Source organism: Drosophila obscura, unplaced genomic scaffold (assembly GCF_018151105.1).
Source record: "Drosophila obscura isolate BZ-5 IFL unplaced genomic scaffold, ASM1815110v1 contig_14, whole genome shotgun sequence".
Lineage (NCBI taxonomy): Eukaryota > Metazoa > Arthropoda > Insecta > Diptera > Drosophilidae > Drosophila > Drosophila obscura.
In genome coordinates, this window is record NW_024542724.1 from 54,830 (window position 1) to 80,233 (window position 25,404).

The following is a 25,404-nucleotide window of genomic DNA, read 5'->3' on the forward strand; positions in this document are numbered from 1 at the left end:
TGTGACGACGATGTTTCGATCGTGGTCCTCGATTGCGGATCTGGCGTGTGCAAAGTCGGATTTTCCGGTGATCAAACGCCTCGAATGAATTTCCCACGGTGGTCGGCACTCCTCGTCAGGGCCTGCAGGACTCGTACGTGGGGGACCTGGCCACTCCAAGCGCGCTGTGCTGAAACTGAGTTATCCCATTCAGCCTCAGCACCGACTGGGAAGGATTGGAGAAAGTCTGGCATCATGCGCTCCACAATGAGCTGCGCATTTCTCCCACGGACTATCCCCTTCTGATGACGGTGGCGCCCAGGACCACCATGCGCCATCGCGAGAAGGCCACTCAAATCATGTTTGAAACATTGGAAGTGCCGGCCATGTATGTGGCCAGCCAGCAGGTGTTGGCCTCGGGTTGCTCCTCGGGTTGCTCCACAGGAATCGTTCTGGACGTTGGCGACGGGACTCCCATGCCGTTCCCATTTCAAAGGCTATGCCCTGCCCCGTGCCATAGGGGTTCTAGACTGGGCCGTGCGCGATCTCACGGAGTACCTCATGAAGCTACTGACGGAGAGGGGCTACAGCTATTCCTTCATCTGCCTGTCCGAGCGTGGGTTTGTGAGTGACATGAAGGATAAGCTGTGCTTCGTGGCCAGGGACTTTCAGCAGGAGCTAAGGAAATTCAGCACCCAACTGGAGAAAAAGTACACTCTGCCAGAGGGACAAGTAATTTCCATTGCCGATCTGAGCATCCGGTGCCCGGAAGCACTGTTTGACTCCACCGTCCTGGGCAGAGCTCCCGTGGGCCTTCAGCAAAGTGTCTGCGACTCCATCAATAAGTGCGACGAGAACGTCCGGCGAGAAATGGTCTACAACATCATGGTGTCGGGGGGCACCACGAAGCTTCCTTGCTTTGCCGAGCGCCTGAAGCGGTAGATCGCCGGCTAGCTCGCTGCATATGAGGGTCTGGCACCACCCATCGTCGTTCGCTTCTGGTGGATCTGCCACAGCTCGATCCCGCGTTTAAACAGGTGGAAATTCAACGAGGTGTATGAGGAGGTTGCCGTTCCAAATTCTGGTATACTTCTGAATAAACTGTATTAAATGCGAGCATACAGACTGAATATGACATTGACTTTACAGATTAAGCCCAAATCAAGTGAGAGTCTTACGTACTTGATCGAACTAATCTTATGATGTGGTAGTGTTGGTGTCTTATGCTCCATGATAATAACATATTTTTTGGAATCGAGATCTTTTGATTACACTAGTCAACACGATTTTTCCTCAAGGAACAAAACAACTTTTTCTTAAAGATTTGGGGTTAGAAATGGTTTGATGATATTTTTTTTTTTTATGGCAGAACTTTTTTGTGAAGAATTTTTGAAACTGGTATTTTTTTTAAAGCTTTTTTCAGAGTAGCGCTTGTTTTTTTCACATAGCTCTAGTATCTTACGTCTGGTTGTAAAGAACTTTGCTATTTTGAAAAGATAGCTTGAAAAGAAAATCCTTGAGGCGGCGGGCCCAACTGCCAATTGTGAACAAAGGAACGCGATCAAGTACCAAATGTACAACCCTTGTTCGTTTGCTTTGTTCCCAATTGGCAGTTGGGCCCGCCGCCTTCAAAAAGGTATTTTTGTTCATTTTTTCCATATTTTGGTTTGGTTAAAATTTTTTTTAATTTCAATTTTAATAAGCGATACCTTAAACGACGCCAAATTAATGCACCTATACACAAAAAAATAGAGGACACAAGATATAATTTTTTTTCGACTTTTCCTATTTTTAAAAAATTAAAAAATACCCCACATAAATCATCATTTTTGCATTTCAATGCTTTATATTTCCCAGACGGTAAGCTGTAATCACAAAGTGTTTGGGCTAAACTTCTAGCTGTTTTAATTAGAAAATAGCAAAGTTCTTTACAACCAGACGTAAGATACTAGAGCTATGTGAAAAAAACAAGCGCTACCTCTGAAAAAAGCTTTAAAAAAAAATACCAGTTTTCAAAAATTCTTCAAAAAAAAGTTCTGCCATAGAAAAAAAAAAAAATATCATCAAACCATTTCTAAGCCCCAAATCTTTAAGAAAAAGTTCGTTTTGTTCCTTGAGGAAAAATCGTGTTGACTAGTGTAATCAAAAGATCTCGATTCCAAAAAATATGTTATTATCATGGAGCATAAGACACTCAACACTACCACATCATAAGCATTAGTTCGATCAAGTACGTAAGACTCTCACTTGATTTGGGCTTAAGCATCTGTAAAGTCAATGTCATATTCAGTGTCTCGTATGCTACGCATTTAATATCAGTTTATTCAGAAGTATACCAGAATTTGGAACCGGACCAACCTCCTCATACACCTCGTTGAATTTCCACATCTGTTTAAACGCGGGCATCGAGCTGTGGACAGATCCACCCATCCAGGAAGCGAACTGACGATGGGGTGGTGCCATAATCCTGACCCTCATATTGCAGCGAGCTAGTCCGGCGATCTACCGCTTCAGGCGCTCGGCAAAGCAAGGAAGCTTCGTGGTGCCCCCCGACACCATGATGTTGTAGACCATTTCTCGCCGGACGTTCTCGTCGCACTTATTGATGGAGTCGCAGACACTTTGCTGAAGGCCCACGGGAGCTCTGCCCAGGACGGTGGAGTCAAACAGTGCTTCCGGGCACCGGATGCTCAGATCGGCAATGGAAATTACTTGTCCCTCTGGCAGAGTGTACTTTTTCTCCAGTTGGGTGCTGAATTTCTCTAGCTCCTGCTGAAAGTCCCTGGCCACGAAGCACAGCTTATCCTTCATGTCACGCACAAACCCACGCTCGGACAGGCAGATGAAGGAATAGCTGTAGCCCCTCTCCGTCAGTAGCTTCATGAGGTACTCCGTGAGATCGCGCCCGGCCCAGTCTAGAACCCCTATGGCACGGGGCAGGGCATAGCCTTCGTAAATGGGAACGGCATGGGAGTACCCGTCGCCAACGTCCAGAACGATTCCTGTGGAGCAACCCGAGGAGCAACCCGAGGCCAACACCTGCTGGCTGGCCACATACATGGCCGGCACTTCCAATGTTTCAAACATGATTTGAGTGGCCTTCTCGCGATGGCGCATGGTGGTCCTGGGCGCCACCGTCATCAGAAGGGGATAGTCCGTGGAAGAAATGCGCAGCTCATTGTGGAGCGCATGATGCCAGACCTTCTCCAATCCTTTCCAGTCGGTGCTGAGGCTGAATGGGATAACTCAGTTTCAGCACAGCGCGCTTGGAGTGGGCCAGGTCCCCCACGTACGAGTCCTGCAGGCCCTGACGAGGAGTGCCGACCACCGTGGGGAAATTCATTCGAGGCGTTTGATCACCGGAAAATCCGACTTTGCACACGCCAGATCCGCAATCGAGGACCACGATCGAAACATCGTCGTCACACGTGGGGTTGCAGATTTATCATTAGATTTCTATTTAAGAGCAGAAGGAGGAGGAGGAGTTGGCTAAATACAAAATTTTTCGTGAGCCGATATTTGTGAACATTATCTTTGTTAGACAATCAATCGGAGAGTAAAGAAAGGTACAAAGCAAACGAAAAAGGGCTGTACATTTGGTACCTGATCGCGATCCCGATTCCCAATTGGCAGTTGGGCCCGCAACCTTCCAAAAGGTATTTTTTGTTCATTTTTTCCATATTTTAGGTTTGGTTAACGAATTTTAGCTCCAAAGTCTCTCCATAGATTTTAATAAGCGATACCTTAAACGACGCCAAATTAATGCACCTATACACAAAAAAATAGAGGACACAAGATATAATTTTTTTTCGACTTTTCCTGAGTTTTTAAAGTCAAAATTTCGTAAAAAATACCCCACAAATATCATCATTTTTGCATTTCAATGCTTTATATTTCCCAGACGGTAAGCTGAAATCACAAAGTGTTTGGCATCAACTTCTAGCTGTTTCAATTATCTTTTCAAAATAGCAAAGTTCTTTACAACCAGACGTAAGATACTAGAGTTATGTGAAAAAAACAATCGCTACCTCTGAAAAAAGCTAAAAAAAAAAATACCAGACTTCAAAAATTCTTCAAAAAAAAGTTCTGCCATAGAAAAAAACCATAATTCTTTAAAAAATTTTAAAGCCCCATATCTATCAGAAAAAGTCGGTTTGGATCCTTGAGGAAAAAAAAAGTTCGATTTTGTCGAGTAGTGTTATTCCGGCGCTCCCCCACATGCCCAAAATCGAAATGATGTCTCATTTGTATAGCATACTTTAAGGTGTCATCCAGCACCCAGGCTGGGTAATTAAAGCAATGCGATGGCTGAGTGCTGTAAACATGGCAGGCAATTTGTTGCGTCCACCTAACCAGGAATGTGGGTGCGAGTAGAAAAAAGCAAACCACTAACAGCTCGCACTCTAGCAAATTAAAGGCGTAGTGAGGTAATATTTTACAAAATGTGCTATGGGGTTTTCAACGGCTACATATCAAAAACCTTAAAGAAATTTTACAAACCAGAGTGGCGAACATAATAGTTATATATTTTTAAACGTTAACGGAAGTTTTTTGGTACATGGAAATAAATATACCTCCCCTTTATGGGTTCTTTTGTTGTTAAAATGCAATACTGATATGACCACAAACGTTGGGATCAATGTCAGCATTCACATTTACAAATTTGAGTAATTTCCCTCTTCATCTAGCTGCTCGCTTACATTTCTAAAATATTTGAATGTGGAAGCTGTGCTAGTTCCACACAAGCGAACCAGTAAAAGACATGTCCTGTTGAAACATCGAGCAAGTTGGATGGCAACATGCTCTATCAGGAATCATACTGAAAATTCCCTATGTTATAACATGGTTTGAGCTCTTTTTTCTGCTAAGGGTTTGAAGGCTGTAAACAGCTTTTAACATGCCTTCCGATGAGAGTCCGCACTTCAGTTCGTCGTGGATTCTGTAAGTGTGCGGTTTAGTTAGCGGATAAATCAGAGCAGTCTTGTGAAGTGAAATATTTGAGTCGGTAATTGATATCTTAAAATTTTAAAGCATACGTCCTATAAAAAATTAAATCATCCCACAAAAATATCTACAAAAAATACACAAAAGGAATTATAATTTAAAACCATCAAAAAGTGAGAGTTAAATTTTATGTGTGGCGAATTGTCATTGAGAAATGCTATAAAAATCAGAATTATTCAAGTCTAAACCAGTTCCCTCAATTTCTAATGGAAAGTGGAAATTAAATAATCCATCAACAAAACTTAAAAAATGTACCAAAAATACACAAAGGAATAATAATTTAACAATAACAAAAATTGAGAATTAAATTTTATGGTTAACGAAATGTCAGCGAGAAATGTTTTAAAAATTGGAATTATTAAACCTGCTACCTCCAAAATCGTAATGGAAAAGGAAAACTAAATAATTATTTAAAACCATCCAAATGTGATAATCAAATTTGAAGTGTGAAGAAATGTCAGTGCAAAATTATATAAAAATCTGAATTCAAGTCTAGGCCAGTTTCATCCATTATCTTAATGGAAAGTGAGTTTGAAGTCCTAATTCTCCACATAACAATAGGTGTATGCAAGGAATACCACACCCAAAGCACTGCCAGAGCATATTTCCATTGAGAAATTTTTGTAATTGTCGAATACAGCTGTCAGCAGCCATACAAAAATCAATAAATATGAATTTAAACTGCTGAAAATGTTCCTCGCATAAATAAGTAGTATCGCATTTGGTTCCGCATGACTGTATGCGCCAATAAGTATGCAACGTTCGATTAACTTGTAATTTGAGAACTCACACACATTCGCCCAAATGAAGAGGAATTTTCTGTCTTTATACACTTGCAGAGGTTATTGAGATAGTTTTGCAACAAAAAGAAGAATGAACTTGTGAACTTATAAACTATTTTCATTATTTATTATAACTCACACGCGAGATAATAAAGCCGATGTCCTTGACATCGCAACAGAGATTCCACCTAGTATTAGTACTTAACTGAATTTCATCAGTATTCAAGTATTCCTTCCTGAATAGAAAACTCCGTTTTGATTTTTTTTTAAAAAACCAAACATTTTAGGCAATTGTCATAGCTTCACAATGAAAATAATTGGTCGAGAAACCATTTATTGCAATGATTTTTGATCTGAAAGAGTGCCCACAGCTTCGCTTACCTACGCTTCTTTTATTCAGTTTATATTCACACGGTAAAAAAAAAAAAATTGACAATCGATAAGCAAAGCCAATGCACCCTATCTGGGAAACCAACTCACGCGCTGTTCTTCTCGAAAATTTTGTATAATTTACGAGTTTCTGCCAACATTTTTACATTACAGTTACCGTTAACCGGCAATGTCGATAATGTTGGGTGCCTCATTGCCTCCGATTCCCAATATGTGTCCGAAACTGGTTTGCCACAGTCGCGATAGTCTTTCTCGGATATATCCCCGAGCATTTATTTGCTGTTTTCGGTGTTGTGGTTGCCGTTGGCTTATAGTTCCCATTTCCGCTTGCAAAATGAAGCTCGGACATTGGATCTCATTTACTTATGGCTGTTAAACAGTAATGCATTTTCAATTAATGAAATGAATTAAGTTTAATTGAGAGGTTGAATTTCCACGAGTGTGTTCCGCCTGTTTCATCTGAGTACATGTAAAAATGTGCCAGATAAAATAATTAATTGATGAAATTCAGTTAAGTACTAATACTAGGTGGAATCTCTGTTGCGCCTGAAGATCCGCAAACACTTCGGTTTATTTAGTTATAACGCCATTGTTTGGCTACTCAGACCATTGTTCAAGGACAATGAGTGCTTAACAATGGTCTTATGATAATGCATTTTGCGGCTGAACAATAAGTGCATTATTGCATTCAAAAAGGCATGTTTCTAATGCGAGATTCTAAGGATTCTAAGGATTCTAGAATTATCTCTACAAATCTACAAAATATACTTTTGATAAAAATAAGAAATGCTCAAGACATACTAATACAAGAAATTTAAGTTACCAATTGATATTCAATTTATTTTATGTACGTACTACGTAGCTTAATCATTTTCTTTTGGGTTTTCTATTCCTAAAAAGAAGCAAAATGTAATATAGATGAAGCCCAAATATAATCAGCATCAGTCTCTTTTCAGTCTAACTTAATGTTTTATTTTAAACATTTATACATACTAAAATAATGTGTGCCGTTTTTCCCCCTCAAGGCTTCCTTATTCCAAAGCCAGCTGAACCGATCCCAGATGCATTTGCATAAACTTATCCGCCATAGTGGCAGAAGCCCATCATCACTTTGTCAATTGTCCTTGCAATGCAGTTACTAACATTCTGGCCAAAGAGATTGATGATGATGCTAAAATGCTTTCAGACTTCAAGCCGACTTTCGTTTTTTTACGGCTGCCATATAAAATGATGGATAAGAAATTAAGCATGGCTTGGGTTTTGGTTTTGTTGCGGTCGCCTGGTTGTGGGCCTGGTCGATGCGGTGTGATTGTAATAAAGTATCTGATAAAAAAATTAAAAAGTCATCAAATAGATTTTGTTGTCGCTGGCATTGTATTAATTTCGGGAGAACTCACATCAAGGTGTGCATAGGATCCTGGTGGAAGCGGGAAACTCTCTCCTCACAGTTTAGAGCTGACCCAAATGCGTTATTTTACGGTCCAGCATCGAAAGTCAAAGTAGTTTAATATCGGTTTTTATCTTACGCCACTTTTATGACAGTTTTCTTGTCGCTTTTTTACTTAATTTTTCCAGTTTTTTAACCTACATGAAGTGAAAAACTACACTGTAGTTGTCAAAGTAAATGTAACAGGCAGACAGAAGCGGTTTCGATCCCATATTACTTTTATTTAACATTATTAGAAACATAGGAAGAAAGACATTTTTCCTTGCGATAAGGGCATGTATTCCGTCTTTCCACATATACAAACTTAGAGTATTTATCTGGAGTTTTATAGAAACATAGATCTGAAGCACATTCCCAATAGCATTTGAATACCAAGTATTCCTTTGTCGAGTCACTTCCCCACAACTTGCTGTCTTGCTATTTTGTGTTAATTTTTTTTTTAATCTGTTTCTAGCCATGCTGGAAAATGGGGCATAGGGATGGGGATGGTATCGTGCTGTTGTGCTTGGGAGCCAGCGAAAAATCAAGTGAAAAGTGCTTTTTAACTTTTCCTTCATTAAAACCTTACAAATGGTGCCAAGTTAACAAGCTCGAAGAAAATGTCAATGTAATTTGAAAGGGACTTTTATTAGCGCACGTTGTCTCAGTTCAGTCCGCAGACAAAAGCGTAAAAAAGCTTATTAAATCTAATGTAAATACTGATTGTCCAACGCAACAGGAAAAAAGTGAAACTGAAAGTGAGGAGAATTACACAAAAGTTGTATTTAATTTAAGCACTTTGTCTGTGCAACGGGTTTAAATGATGGAATAATGGTTTCGTGAGAAGAAAGACTAACAACAGATATCTATGAACTTTAAATGAGAATTTATTTAGTATGTATTTTTTGTTTCCTGAAGTTTTCTGAAGTGTATGGCTTTAAGATAAGAAAGATTTAAAAGCATTAAAGGTAATCCTAATCAATTTTTACTCCCATTAAGCTCCAATGCATGACAAATCATTTCCATAGCATTTCCCCCAACTCTTTTCCCATCTTTCACTCATATTCATGCATAGTTCTGATTTACCATTTTTGTAAATTTCCAAAATAAATAGTTATTTAATTTTGCTGAATTGTATAATAAATAACGTACATATGTGGTATACATAAATATCCGAAAATGAAATTGCTGAATAAATTTAACGACTGTCTGAAAAATTCAATAAAGTGATAAATATGAAATGTTGCAAATGTGAGTACCCTTGGATAGTGACGAAACCACGCAAATAAATAACTTCAGAGCAGAACAAAAAACAAAATTATAATTTATTTTAAATCCGAGGAAAACAACTCTGGAACACAGAAAGCAAGCAAAGTGAATATACGCAAACTGCAAGCGGATAAAATTAAATACTAATGGAAAACGGGAAAAACAATCAAATCAATTCGCAGTGAAGCGGAGGAATCGAAGTTATAAATGGAATAACATTGAATTTCATAACTTCACCTAAAATATTTCATTAACCAATTAACTTTAACCACAGAAAACATGTTTTTCCTTTTATTTATGTACATACATCTAACAGGTATATCTAACAGAAATGTAAAAATTGTATATTAAAGCTTTGGTTTACCAATCTAACACCAATCAGAAATTATTTAATCGTTCGCAAACTATTTACATCCATTCAAAATGAAGCTCTTAAGCTAAGAATTTTAAAGAAATTCTTCCACTCCAATTTGAAACCCATCTGCGGTTCCCATTTTGTTGGAGTAACGCTAAGCCAAGAACGGCGGAAATTTTTAGCCACATTGCTGCTTGCTGATTTTGTTTGTTTGCTTGCAAGCTAAACTGTTGCCACTTTTGCCACTGCCACAGCTTCGTTTGTTGCCCCTCTTGCTGCTTGTTGACAACAGCGACAACGACAACGACATCAGTTTATTTTTATCAGTTTTATGCTAATAGATTTGAGGACACTTGCAGCAGCTGCTCCTTGGCCCCAAGCCACCAACTGTCGACTGGGATTTGTTTGGAGTGTAGCCAAGTTCAGATTGGTCCTAAAATATGCAAAGCATTCGAGAGTTGCAAGTATTCACAATCAAGCTGAAAATATTTCAAATTATTGAAGATGATTATTAACAGTGTGCTGTGGTTAAAATTCTATTCACTCAATCGCATGCCATGGCACATGAACAGAGACTAATTTAATCCATTTGTGGTGGACTAAGCAAAAACAGCTGGCTGCATTCCGTAGAATTATCCTCCTCTTATATTAGTAATAATACAAATTCACAATGGGGGGAAGGCATACCCGGTCAAGGAGGGATAACCATGAAACGAACAACAAATGCAGCAATCAGCTTTTTTTGCGGTCATTTTTTGCGGCTTGTTGAATGTTCTTCTTTCCGGGAAATTATACTTAGTTTAATATTCGTTTACCAAATGCATACTTTGGGATTCAAGACCAGCCACATCCCCGACATTTTTCTAAAATCCTTACCGTATCCAATATAATTGTTAAATTTTGATTTGGGTATGTGTGCCTCTTTTTTTCTACCATAAGATTGTAGAGAACGGCATCGGTAATGGGCATTTAAACGTAATAAAATTTGTTAGTCACATTGATATTTCCCTGCTTTACATTCTTCGATATATTTTGCTTTTCCCAAGGCACTGCAGGACCCTGTCCCTGCCTCCATATCCACTATATCCCACCCTTCTCCTGAGGCACTTAATATCATCCACAAAATAAAAGAAGAACTTTGCGTTGTCAATATATAAATTGAAAACATTTCATTGGCCAGCCTTCCATAGATTTTGGCCTGCAGTCTGTCGACATGGTTGGAATTATAATAAGCCCCTGTCCCAAAAAAAAAGAATAAGAAAGAAAGATATATTTCGTTTTTTTGTCTTTAGGCCCACAATGTAAGGTTGTTCAGAAAGATGTGGGCGTTCAGGCATAACTTGTAGTTAACTGTGTTCAAGTTTTTGTCGAGTTCGAGTATATATCATAAGTTTTGTGTGTGTTCCGCCTTTGTTACGCTCACTTGAGCATGATATAGGGCAGTATCATGCTCAAATGCAGGCAATACCAAATGTAGATACAGCCGTGGCATATAAATAGTTCAAAAAAATATTACATTTTTGTAATTTACATATATGTACATTTTACATATAAATATGTATGAATGCTTATGTAAAAGAAGAAGAGGATAACTAAACCCATATAATATGACGCAGATTGTATACCCTATACCCTATAACATAGACTGAAATAAATAAATCTGGAAAGTTTAAAAAAAAGTTTATTTATTGGTTACAAGGTTATTCTAGAAACAATTCAATGATTTAGAATAGCAGTCTGATACTGATTTGAGTTGTTTCAAATGAAATAGTATTTTATCAATATTTTCCATTAGCAATAATTAAAAAAAATTTAATTTTCCAAAAGTGTTTATATTTCAAATAACCAGGAAAAGATTTACTAAATTCCGAAACTAAACAGAGTCAGTTCTTGTGCTTACCATACTACAACCTTCTTGGTACCTATATTTAACTGTGTTCGTGAGGGTTGAAGATAATTTGGAACATGTTTTTTTATAGATATTCCTATCTCAGATATATAATAGGTTCTGGTCCATCTTTGGTCCCATCTTTTCGATTTTAACTGTTTCCCAGAAAAAGAGAAATTGACAGACATAATTGAAAATATTTTGTTTGTTGCAAACGTACATATAACCAAAATCATAATATCCTCTTTAATTGCATTCAAATGTAAAGTAAATGTAAGCAGCATGAGGCATAATTTTATGCCAATTATTATTTGAACATATCTTTTTCCACATGCTCCCTTTCAGATTTCCTCTTCAATTGCAATTTCACAACTGTTGACAGGATTATGCAGTTTGAGGGTTTCTTGCAACATTTATCCATTTTCGACTGTAAATGTGGCTTGTCCAACATGCATTGGTTTAGCTGGTAGTTTTCTCTAAAAAAATATTTTGAATGACTATTGGACAAACATTCGGAGATCCCCACTCAAAGCTGTCTCATGTTTCACTTTGACTATTTACAAATTGACTAAATTCATTTCATATACATATATATACCTCATATTTGTTTAACCACTAAGCCTGTAATCCCATTTCTGATCTGACTGGGAATAGCCACCATTAAAATGCAGATTGTACACAGAAACGATTTATTATGCATGGCTTATGTAATGAACAAATCGGAGACAGAGCCAAAAAAATAGTATGCAAAAGGTAAAGAGACTCTGACCAACACATGAATCTGGTTTCCTTAATTGGATATTTGTGAGTGACGCAACATTTGATGCCTTTCTAAGCTGTCAAAGAAAATGAATCTAAAGCAGATAAAAATAGGGCTGGGTCTAGTAAACTGCAGATATTGCTTTGATTTTGGATCGATTTCTTCTTCCGGCACTGGCATCAATTGCTACCCACCGGATTGGAAACCTTCGAGGCAAAGCAACAGTTGCCGGACAGGTGCGTGAGTGCACTCTCAATAGGAAAATCGGCTTAATACACGTCGGCACTTCAGTCGCTACCTTTTGCAATTCATGTGTCTGCATATATTTATTATTTAATGGATATTTCATACATTTGATGCTGCACTCTGCCGAGCTGTCGTTATCTTTTGTGCGTGGTTAATCTCCATTAAGACCAACTGCTTCGGATTTCTTATTTCCTTAATGGAATGCTTCGAAATTTTCGCACACGTGAAAATCCCCTCATAATATATGAAACAGTTTCACCGGCAAGCCAGTTGATACCCGTATTATTGCCGTTTTTTAATTCGTTTCTGCTTCGTAGAGGGCTTCAAGGTTGTTTTCTGAGAATGATTAAACTGTGCATTTATTGCCGTGAATGAAACGACAGAGCACGACAAAAGGGCAATGAACTTTAATGACTTAAGGGGAGAAATAGTTCTCTTTCGACTCTTTATTGATGTAGTGAATATTCGTTCATCCCACTAATATAAATATCACAAATATTGAATTCTTTCGACCTTTAACCGGAACACCACCATAAATCAATATGCATACAAATATGGATATAAAAATAGCCCCAAAGATTACAAATTTGTATATTTTATATGGATGAAGTTCAGAGTTCAAGAGCAAAGTATAATGGGTCCATTAACATTTTTTACTCTATTCAAGGAAAAATCCAGGCCAAAAATGTTTATTCATTTATAACCTTGACCTAACCAATCTATACATCATTGATGATTTTTTTGGTATAAATCAGTTCTAGCTTAGCCTTAAGGCATCTGCAGTGATTTAATGATTGCCATCGACCCCAGTAATAGGCAGCTGTCCTCTTCCTTCCCATCGGGACGTTTCGGTTACGCCCTTATTGACGATGCACTCATGTCTATGGACTGATGAGTGGCAAGTGGGCCCAAAGGGGTAATAACCCTAACCATAACCACCACACACACTGAGACAGCTATAGGACGAGGCCAGTGATTTGAGCACTTGTGCAAGGGCCACACGGCGTATGAGTAATGTGCTGCGATTGACCGTAAAGTTTATGTGTTGACGCCAAGTGGGCAGAGAGTATTTCCCTGACTCCATTTTTGATTTGGCTCTTTTTTCTGTTTCAGGAAGTGGGGAAAAGCCAAGAACTAGTCTTCCCGGTGTGAAAATTGGTAAATCGGGGAACGATAAAGGGAATGAAGCTTCAACTAAGCCTACCCCAAAGGATTTCAACGGAATTCGAGAGTCGATTGTTCAGTGCCCGGCAGGGCACACTAATCCTTCTCGAAATTGACGTTTGATTGCATGACACACACCCCACTGTCACCTGCGTGTCCAGCCATGGAGAAGGGTAACTTTTCACCAGCCCGATCCGTGCTCATGCCTTAAACAAGAAGAGGAGCCAGACCGAGGGGGACACACCAACCCAGAAGCAACTAACCCACACACATGACCGCGTCAGGAGCGGCTGCCCGAACGTGACACATGCGATGTACTTTTATGCCAGTACTGGCAGCCGTGCTGAAAAAATCGCACGGCCAGCGTGATCGCGACAAATGTCGCCACCGTCGGCGTCGTCGCTGCCGCCACCCCAGCAGTAGCAGCAGCTCCGACAGCGACGAGTGCTGCCTGGAGAACGAGCCGATTCCATCTCTGGAGGCGACAAATAGTGGTGTTTTCTCTCTGGATGCCGGCAATTTGACAGCAATCTTTCCTTGGTGTCGGTCCAGGGAGCTTGGGCATACGCTATGACTTGGAAATGGAGTTTCAGCAAATCGAGGTGAGTGATTACTAGGGGACTCCTAATTCCATTGTTAAATCATTTTTCATTAATTTCATTCGATGGTGTTTCAAAGTGCTTCTGCACCCTAAGAGCAACGCGAAAGCAATTGATGTTCTTAAAATCTATTTTGTTAATTTTTAATTTTAGTTTTTTGAGCATTTTATTTATCGAAAGGATGTTTTCCTCAACAACATATACATTAGGCTGGGCCAAAGTTTGATCCATATATAATAATTTTTATTTTCTTTATTCTGTTCTTTGTTAGTAAATAAAATTATATATTATATTGGCGGTTGCTACCACGAAAAGAAAATACACTTTTTTGGTTAAATATACATTACAAGCGAGAAGGAACGTGAGTCGCTTTTGGGGACGCGACTCTACTTAAATCCGTACTCAGTCAGTTTATAAATTTTTGGGCTTATGATTTTTTGAGAATATTTAAAATGAAAAAAAAAAATATGTTAGATATAGTCGTTCTCTACTATATTGCGTTTTTAATTTTATCGTATCTTTAAAATTGTGCCCGCCACAGATTTACGTCCTTTGTGTGGGCGGAAGGGGGCGGGTGAAATTTTGAAGTACACTTGCAGTACATAGTCGTGTAGATATCAAATGGATTATGGAAATCCAAATATTGGTTGAGTAGCCTAGCGATCCTTGTCCATTTTGGATCCTTCAACAAGACCCCCGGATCTGATCAGACAACAGGTTTCCTTCCCCCCCCCCCTTTTAGCATACATAAAGTTCATAATGATACCCCTTAGCTCATTTTTGATTACAGGTACAAAAATATTTAATATTTTGGTTTTTTATTACCCGTACTCAAAACAACTTAGACGGTTAAGGGGGATATTCGTAGGCAGGGTTTGTTGGCCAAAGGTGGATGGCATGTAACGAAATCTGAATCAGATTGGATCATAATTATAGCCAGATTGAAGAAATTAATTTTCAGTTGCCTCCCCCGCTTACTTAAGGGGTTAGAGGACATCACACCATTCACTCTTTCTCGCTTTGCACACACCTCTGCACTCAAGGTATGTACAGCGAGGGTATATATCGCCCTCTAGTGGAGGGGTAGAGTAAATGGGGGAAGGGGTACCATATAGAATCTACATGTTCAGATGCATAATAAACATTGTAGATGTTGATAACAAGTAGGTAGGGCAAAAAATTTGAAAATGTAAATTTTTTAAATTTGGGTAAAATCTAAAAAATCATAAGCTAAAAAATGTATATACTGACTGAGATCGGATATAATTATAGTCCCTCCCCAGAAGCGACTCGCTCGCCCTTCCGCGTTCCGTTTTTTGATATATATTTAATCAATCTTAATATACATTTAATACGTAAATTTTTTATATCAAAAATCCAGAAGAAAGCTTTCCAGAAATATTTAGTTAGAAAACCACATGATCCACTTCTGTCATTGTAACGTAGCATAAATTGTGTTTTACTCTAATATCCACGCTAATACAATATTACCTTTCTGCCAATAAATACCTCGAAACTACACAGACACCGAAACTACTCTTCTTCATGGTTTTCAATGTCGCATTGAGTTTCACACTGAAATGAAGCGTAAATCGACTTTTAAGTGCGCTAATTAATAGGGGCCGTCGCTGCATTAATTGCACCCCGAAACCGTAACCCGAAACCCTTTCGTCAGAAATCTCTTTTCACTTTTAAACTCAATCCCCCTTGAACATTTGAGTCCTGCATCATTTTGCGTTGCAAATCATCGAGCAAACATACTTTTCTCACTCTCTGCCACTCACTCATTCGTTCGTTCTTTCCAACTCCTCTTCTTTTTGTGTGTGCAGCTCTCAAAATGGCCACATCAATATGGCGGCCTTCGATCGAATGGCGGCCATTGTCGGCGCATTCACGAAGCACATGCAGGCAATGAAAGCGGCCAAGTCGTCATCAAGCGGGGCGTACGAGCACTTTGGCCGGCATATGCAGCAAACTACAAAACTTGGCGAGACGGGTAAGTAATATTCGCAAAAGTCGAAACTTTTCTTTTTCTCCTCCTCTGCCTTTTGTGTGTGTGTGTACTTGGATTTTTAAATTTTCCTTTTTTTGCGTTTCTACTCTGGTTATTTTATAGCATTTGGTGCCGGCACTTGGTGCCGTCAAGTGTTTTGATACCCTGGCAAGGGGGTAATTTTACCAGAAGTTTTGTAATGGATGAAAGGGCTTTTTGTGAGTCTTTAAATCATACAAGAATGTTTATATTTTAGTAATAGGATTTTTAATACATCTGTGATTAGATGTTAAGACAAATTTTGTACACAGTACTTGATAGGCTCCTGCTAGTTTCAATCAATTCAAAACTTGTTTTTTGATTTTGAATCAGCTAAATTGAAACTTTAAAATATGTTTTACTCCTAAAATATATATTAGAAGCTTATTTTTACGTTACTTACTAGACAATTCCTTGGAGTCCCAAAGAAGAAGATACATTTGTATTTGTATACATAAATTTGTGTACATTTTTCAATTTCAATTACTGTATTTTATATATTCAGGTTTTCCCTCAGTAAAGTGTATTTCCACACTCGGTACCTCTCGACAAAGACAAATTTTTTGCTTTCTGCTCTATGTGTGTACGCTTGCCAGTTAAATTGTGGAAAAGCCTGAGGGAAAAATTAAATGTATTTGCTTGCCAGTGGCACAAGTGGTACTAGAGCTGAAATTAATATATAAGCCAAAGAAATATGCAATCTTACAATGGACCACAGAGAACATATGATCCAATTTTAGGAGGGAAAAAAAATAAAAATCCTAAACAATACCAAGGAATCAAGTTTTATATCCAGGAAGCTCCTACCATTTATTACAGTCCAAATTCTCACACCCATCCATTTTCATTCGTCCTTCTACATCTTCTTCATTCCCCCATGAATTTGTCGCCACTTAATTCAAATTAATAAACGCAACAGAACCGCAGACACGCTTTATGACCACAAATTGTTCATGAACTTGGATAAAAGTTGGCGCAAAATTATCCCCTTCTTAACTCCCACCCCCACTTCTCCCTATAGCAGTAAAATCAAGGAACCCTTGTGCTTATAACAATTCAATTCCAGCCTGCTATGCTCCTTAGCATTTATTATTTATTGTGTGGGACAATCATGACAAATATCAAAGCACGGGCAAAGCTAGAGATTAAATAGAAAATATTGCTTTTATTTATTGTAAATTAGTAGAAATTCTCCTCTTCCAATTTGGTTTGAGCAATATAAATATATTATTCTAAAAGCTAAAAAGCCTTGTTGTCAAATTTGTCTACAGAAGTTAGCCCAAAAATGTGCATATTTGATTGCATTAAATTTGCATAACTAAACGACCAAACAAGACTAAAAAAATTTTAAAATTATAAAACTTTATGCAAAATCAACAGACCAAAGTATATACAAAGAATACAATTAAGAGTGTAATAATACATTAAAGACAGCTAAAATTCATATAAAAATTTCAATTGAATAAAATTCTTATTGGTTTTAGATTGAAAACTGAACAAGATAGGAACTAAGCTGGGGATCAAACAAATTTTAACAGCTTATGGTGGAATCGGCAATGAGGGAAAGGGAGAACCTATTTCCAGCCTTAGTGACCCTAGAAATATTTTGCAGTTGTTTGTGCCTGAAGCAGGACTGACGAATGTCTTTCAAGCTCTATAAAAAACAACATTAACTATATTTCTGGCGAAAAAACAAAATTTTAATTTGTAGCTTTGTAATTTGTATAAAAAAATTTTACTCCAAAAAACAAAGAAAAACTGCAACATAAACTTCCGTTAAAATGCCCATCCTCAACATTCAAGATAAAAAGAGTTTTCGCTCATTTTGTTTGGTTCTTTTTATATCCTTAATGGAACTGTCAGCAACGCGCATAAAGTTGATTTATTTTTCACGGAATGTGCACAAGACAAAAAACCTGAAAAAATCCCCGAACTAAAGACAGATGTGGAGAAGGAAAAGGTTGTGGCAAGTAGGAGGAGCATGTTGCATGAAAGTGGGCAAAGACATCAAAAAGAAATAAGAAAGTGCAGAAATGAAAGGCCCCTGCACACATAGACCCACGAACTCATTATAAACCCAGTCAGAGTAAGGCAACTTTTAAAGACTCTTTCTACTGGCAAAGAAAAACAAGAAGCATACAAATGGTTCGAATTTGTAGCCGAATCAATGGATACCCTGTCAGAGCTATATTTCTTAAGATTCAATGAATAGTTTTTATATCAGTTATATACCACAATATACCGATTTTGTATTCGCGCTTTCGAAAAAAGAAGGATATTTGCCAGCTTTCGATCGTGGATAATAACACTAGGAAACATATGTATATACTGACATATATAGGTACATATATGACATGCATATTATCTCGAACTTGATGCTGATCAAGCAAACCTTTTTAAATGCTATTTATTTATAAATGCTCATTTGTTATTATTTTATGCATTCAGATATCTTCTCAAACGCAAAATACCCTTATTTTAGGGTACAAAACCCACATCTGAACGATAGAATGAAGTTGTCTTTGGGTGTGGCAGCAAAACGCATCTTGACAGCAACCGAATGAACACCTTTAAGGAGAGAATTTTTTTGGGGTGTGTTTTTGTGCCTGGTAATTTAGCAACCTCATCCACTGCCTAGGCTTGAGCTTTGGGCGGGAAAACTTCATCGGTGACATCGGCCCGATGTCATGCTTAATGATGGAGGAAAATGAGATTTACGAGGAAAACACAAAATGAGTGGGACCTTCTGGCTAACCGAGTAAACTCTACTTACCTTAGTGCGGGAAGTTTTTTGGGAAGAAAGGCTCTTTTACAAAAATTATTTTTACTCTAAGCAATCTCTTAAACAAGTTGTTCTTACAAAAATTTTGGGGGAAGTAAATGTTTGTGGAAATTATTTAATACGCATTTAGAAATGATTAGAATTTAATTTTGAACATGTTTTTCTCGCACATATTACAATTAAATTTTGAGCAATATTACACCCCTATGATTGGGAATACTTAATCAAGGGTAAGCCTGCTGAGGGATTCTCACACGCATCATAATTTATTTATTTAATTTAGAGAATATATTGGTGGGAAGAGTACTCCAGAAATCAATTTCCTAGTCTGAAGAGTACAGAAATAAAATAAAAAACAGTAGAAAATATTAAAAATATTAAAAATTCTAATCTATTTAAGCGTGTGGTGTGTCCCCGACTCCTTTCGTTTACGGCTTTAGGATTAAGCCAAGTTTTAGTTGAAAGTTTGTTTTGTTATTGTGGTTATATTTGTTTTTGATGTCGCATCGATGACCAACTTTTTTTCTGGTTGTCTTCCACACAAGAAGCCAAAAGGGTTTCTCCTTTTTTTCAGGTTTCATTCTTTTGCAGTTAGTGTAGTTGTTTAGCTAAGTCAACCGAACATCTTCTAAATCAGTTTCCTCAGCATATAACCAAACAAAAAATACTGTCCAGCAGCTCAGAAAAGTTTAGCTAAACTTGAAGCCAACGTCAGCAGCGTAAATGCAAACGAAGTCCCCGAGAAAAAATACGAATAAAAGTTTATTTCCAAGTTTCTCTTCTTTGTGGGAGTGCTTATACCCCAAGTCATCCACGTACACACATACTCGAAGACGTTGGATGTAGGTTTATGGTAAATGCATTTTGAGTTAAGCCAAAATATTGACCAGCAGAATGTGTTTTTTCAGAAGGAAGATCTATGTTGTTCCTTTGGAAGCTGCTCTTACACGATATTTTTTATACCCGTACTCAAAAAAGAGTTAAGGGGTATATTAGATTTGTGGTAAAAGTGGATGTGTGTAACGCAGAGAAGGAAACGTTTCCGACCCCATAAAGTATATATATTCTTGATCAGCATCAATAGCCGAGTCGATACAGCCATGTGTGTCTGTCCGTCCGTCCGTCCGTCCGTCTCGATGAGCGCCTGGAACCCAGAGACTATAAGAGCTAGAGAAACCAAATTTGGTTTCCAGACTCATGTGATATCACACTGCTACAAGTGTACTTAAAATTTCGACCCGCTCCTTCCACCCCCACAAAGTACGAAAATCTGTGGCAGGCACAATTTTAAAGATACGATTAAACTAAAAACGCAGTATCGTAGAGAATGACCATATCTACCAGATTGCTGAATCTGAATCAGATCGGATCATAAATATAGCCAGAATGAAGAAATTCATTTTCAGTAGCTTCCTCCGCCACCCCCTGCCAGAGACACGCTACTCATTCTCTTTCTCGCTCAACCCCTAGCGGAGGAGATGTAAAATCTAAATGGTACATGTAGAATATACATGTTAGATGTAGAATATACATTGTATATGTAGATGTAGATAACAGATGTAGCAAGAATATGTAAAATGTAAATTTTTTTTTTAATATTAAAATTCTAAATAATTATAAGCGTAAAAATGAATATACTGACTGAGTACGGGTATAAGTAGAGTCGCGTCCCCAGATGCGACTCACACGTTCCTTCTCGTTTTTTTATCGGAACTACATTATTAGTACTATATTTGGCCATTCGCATCGGGACTCCGGCGTAAACAAAGTGTGTTTTAGGTTTCAAAGAACATGGCGAAACTTTCATTCTCAGACTTCCTGGAAAACTGATTCCAAAAATGTCTGAAAATCTACTTCAACTTTATTTTTGGTTCCTTTACGTACATGAGAGTGACTACATTTCGCCGATGTAAGCAACCTATTAAGTATACTTCTACTTTTACAAAGGCTCTAATAACCCTGATGATAGAATCTATTAAATTTACATGTGTAACTTCTGGTATGTCCTCGAATTTGCGGCAGTGAAATTAATTGGTGACATTATTGCATTTAAATTCAAAACAGCCCTCGGTTCTATGCCAGGATCCGTCGGTTGAAAAGTTTCGTGTCTCAGCAACTTTATAGTTTTCAAAATTAATCCTAGCAATTTGGGACCCTGGATAGCCCCCAGATATCAACGAGTGGCGTTATATATCAAATAGTACCTAAATCATTTTTATAAGCAGCCAATGGAAACGGAAGTGTAATAAAGCGCCACCTGCTGGAAACAAACAGGGAATCCTTGCTACTGTCATTTGTGACGTGGACAAAAGGAAAACAAAACAAAACTACCCCACACAGACTCTTTGGTTGAGTATTGTTAGGATATATATACTCGTAGACGAACCAAGAGCAGAAAGAGATAAGAGTATGTTTAAATATTCTCATACTTCTACAGATAGCGTGCCACAGCAAGAAAAGAAGAATGGATAAACTTTAGAGGACTCTCTTCCAAATAACTTGGCTTTAATCAACTTGCTTGACTCCATCATGTTGGTTTTATAATCGCTCGCTGTACTTTGTTCATTTCAGTTTTTTCATCTTTTTTCTATTATCCTTTGTCCCCGACTTGACCACTTGTCACTTTCAGTTGATTTAAGCCTTTCGTGTTTCCATTTTCCCTTCAAATACTAAACAAGTGCTTATTCTCAGTTTCTCTCAGTTTTTATTCGCGTAATCTTTATGGCCGCATTCTTGAAATATTTACCTGACATAACAAAAGCATAAAGCAACCTCAGGACCCTAGTTGAACTATGTACTTTTCCCTTCCCTTGTTTTTTTATAGCCCGCTCACTTATGGCAGAAATATGTGCGCAATGGCCATGTTAATAGCAATCGCTTAATACAGAGGTAATTGTCTACTAGCTGCTTGGCCTGGTCTCTCAGTTTACCCGGGCGTATTACCCAGTTAAGACCACTAGGGAATAATGTCGGATTAAATGCAAACGAAATGTTGGTGGAATGCATAATCTAAGAAAAGCGATGTTCTATGTAGTGGGAAACCTCAATAGCTTTCGGGGATGTTCGTTTTTTTAAGTCAAGGAATTAATCCTTTTCCCCCTTTATTGTGGTCATAAGGTCATAGCCCTTTTTACCAGATAAAACGTATAGACTCAATCGAAAAGTTTTACTTAAACCCTCCATTTCTGATCAGTTTTAAGCAAGTTATGTTCACACTGAATATTTTTTATTAAGTGGGTTGAACGATTGTTGTTAGTTGTAGTACACTGTCAAAAGAGTCGCAAAAAAAGTTCCCTAAATTAAAAAAAAACATACCTGTGCTCCCTAGACTGACAAGCAACAGAATAAAGATTCTATGCCTCTCCAAGATACAAATATCAAAACGTTTATATATAAACACTTTTTTAAAGCCAAAGGAAATCTCGGAAAACAATTTAGCAAAGACTATAGGCACGACAAAAATGCTTTCGTAATCAAATCAAAGGAATACCAACATTTTTTCCTTTCCGCTTGGCCTATTTCTATCAATTCTTTAGCTTTGAAAATCCAACCATACACCATCACGTATCTACATACATACTTGGCTATGAAGACATGACAATTGTTTTGTCAGGGACGCACTCCAGGCCCCCTCGCTTTATGCAGGCATGTGATATGACTGGCAAAAATATATAAATAAGAAAAAATAAGGAAAATACAAAAAGCACAAGCGATGCATCCAAAAAAGAAAGAAAGCCCTGCTCCCACTTGAATGCGACATTGAGGCCCGCCTCTATGGGAACAGCCTCATCCTGTTCTATTTGGCGGCTGTTTCGTTCCTTGCCTCCCCAAGGGGTGAAATGTCAACGCAGCTATGCCTATTGGATGGGGCACGTCTGCTCCGGCATGACACAAGCACTCGAAAGGCATTTCACGAAATTCCAAAGCGAACAGCATGCAGAAATTGCATTAAGATGTGCGAAGGAAATTGCTTAAAATAATATTTGCTTTCGAGGGAATTTCGAAATGAAAATGTTTATCTTGAAACCACAAAATGCATTTGCAAGTTTCTCGTAAAATAATAATCATATCGAGTGTCAAATGCCAGGACCACAAAACGAAGCCAAAGTTATATTTAAATCTACAATTAATTGTTAATGGCTTAAATGCACGGGTACTGCATTCCATGGATTCTACGGATGCCAGGAGCAACAAGACCAAGGAATTTCCCACAAGCACCAACAACACTAGGACAAACATCTTAGAGAGCATGGGGCATGGGGCATGAGGCATCGGAAATTTAAATGCAACTAATTTATATCCATTTGTTTGGGTGTGCTCTGTGCATCTGTGTGTTATTTCAATTTTGCTCATTAGGCCTCAGGTATGGTAATTGGGGCAGCAGCCAGTGCGTGGAAGCCAAACCAAATGCATATGAACTATTCATTAAAGTGAATCCTTTGGCTGGCCTAACAGCTGGCACACTTATCCTTAGCTCAATGGCAATGCAAAATCATTGACTTAGTCCCATCGTCATCATCGTTAAGCAATTCCTTAAGCTAGCTCTGGGTCATTTGTGCCCAGTGTTTAATTGCTAAACTAAATTATAAATTGCGTAACCATGGGAAATTCGCGCAGTGGTCCTGTTAGTGCCAAGGGCAGAGATTTGCCCATTTTTATATTGAATGATAAGCAAATGATATTGATTCCAAGATAAGAAAATTAAAGAAAAGGAATTTCCAAAACAAACTACTGAGAATTGATGTTTAATGAATTTCAAATAGCATTTGAAGGCGGATGTCAAAATTCGTATCGACAATAAATAGGTACTGAAATTTACTGGAGGTAAGTTAAAGATATCTTAGTCACAATTACGGGTAAACACGTATACTTCGTTTGCAACTTTTGGTGATAAAACCTTTTTCTGCTCTCAGAATATATATCATTAAATTTTCATAGTTACCAAAAAGGACACAACAAGCCATCAGCGACTGTTTCATCGTATTGTCAGTCAAATATTTTGAATAAAAATTGTCTTCCAAAAACAAAGTCTTCCATTTTCCGTATTTCTATTGTTCTAACGCGTTTGAAACAGTTTCCATTGAACAGAGTAGATTGTGCAGACTTATATTGTTTTAGTCAGTGTCGTCGGCTAGGACCTGACAGGCCGGCCGACAGTTCAGACATTCCAGATAAATACATATAGATAAGGGGAAACTTCAGTTGGTAACTGTCCTCAACATACCCCGATACTCGCACCATCTACCCTCCTAAGCCGACTGACAGCAGCACGTTATTGGTACTCAGCTGCGGGCAGATTTCATTCTGTTTTCTTCCTTCAGAGAAGTAGATGGTTCCCGGGTGTGGGTGTGGGTGTGGAAAAATGACCATACACCGTCCTTGTTATCTATCACCTGTCTGTGATTCTCTCGGACACAACCCACCCAGTTGCCCTCCTCTCCCTTCTGTTTTTGAGTCAAAATCATTTTACAGTAGTTGCGGCTGTCGGCCATTTTTTGCTGTCGGTGCTGGGGAGGATGCTGTAAGCGCCGGAAGTGAGTAGTTGATGCCTCACTGAACCAGGAAATAAAATATATTGTATCTCGGGCACTGAGGAAAAACCATTTTTATGAAAACTACCTGGATGATTTATAATTTTGGGCTGAAGTATGATGGGGAATCATTTGGTACCCTATATGAAGCATAATTTGTCATGTAGAGCATTAGTAACTTCAGTGATTAGCATGAGATGCAAGTACATCAAATGGATCCCAATACATAGTCGTTCGTAAGATAATCTGTTAAATGGATTTATTATAATTAATTTGACAAATATACTGGTTTGATAGTTTTATGTTTTCGAAGAAATTTATTTTCCTGTATGCAAATATTTGTATTACCTTTTGTCCTATTTTGGTATCCTTTCAGTAGAGCCCTTCCTATACGAATCTGATAAGTTACAAAACTTGTGTTTTCGTCTTCATTCCCCTTCCTATCACTTCCCAAAGCAATCAGACAATCAAAACCCAAGCTTCAATTTCTAAAGCATACATACATATGTTCATATATGAACTGCAATCAGCTTGAGGTTTAATTTTTTATTCCATCACAAAATATATTTCACTGATATTTTGAGATTTCCATCTCCCAGGCGTTTAACCGTAAAAACAAGTTCGAAAACAACATTTCTTTCATTGTAACGGGTGCTGAGTGGACAGATATTCGTATGGCAGGGGCTTTGCTGTTGGCACAACTAGGAGAGAATTTTCAGAGCATGTTCCAGGCGGATGTTGTGTAGTTTTTTCTCCTCAAGCATACATAGAGTATGTGAGCACAAACCCTATAAACTCACTGGAAGGCCGGGATAGAGGACACAGTACAGAGGATGGCCAGCAGAGGCATGCCACAATTCAAGTCAAGCGCACATCTGTTGACCAACCGTGGCTGCTTCCCCATACATTGTTAAATTTTAATGGGGTTATGGTGTGAATTGGACATCACACCATTTCACTCTCCTCTCCTTTGCACTCATCCTACTTCTACACTTTCATAGTGTATGCTAGTGAAAGAGGTAAAGGGTATATAATTATACCCGTACTCATAGAGTTAAGGGGCATATTAGATTTGTGGTTAAAGTGGATGTGTGCAACGCAGAGAAGGAAACGTTTCCGACCCCATAAAGTATATATATTCATGATCAGCATCAATAGCCGAGTCGATATAGCCATTTCTGTCTGTCCGTCCGTCTG

General features: G+C 38.2%; 1 long non-coding RNA gene and 2 pseudogenes across 1 annotated transcript in view; 1 reads left to right on the top strand and 2 right to left on the bottom strand.

The window, feature by feature from the left end:
- On the top strand, nt 1-923 carry LOC121405518 (annotated as a pseudogene).
- A 1,341-nt stretch (nt 924-2,264) lies between these two features.
- Nucleotides 2,265-3,470, bottom strand: LOC121405509 (annotated as a pseudogene).
- Nucleotides 3,471-24,055: 20,585 nt separating this feature from the next.
- The window catches only part of LOC111071801, a 71,205-nt gene continuing 69,856 nt past the window's right edge, over nt 24,056-25,404 (bottom strand). The window contains exons 2-3 of the long non-coding RNA XR_005968614.1: nt 24,296-24,453; nt 24,056-24,229 (exon numbers count right to left, since the gene is read on the bottom strand). This is a non-coding gene — a long non-coding RNA (uncharacterized LOC111071801). The remainder of the gene's footprint in view (nt 24,230-24,295; nt 24,454-25,404) is intronic.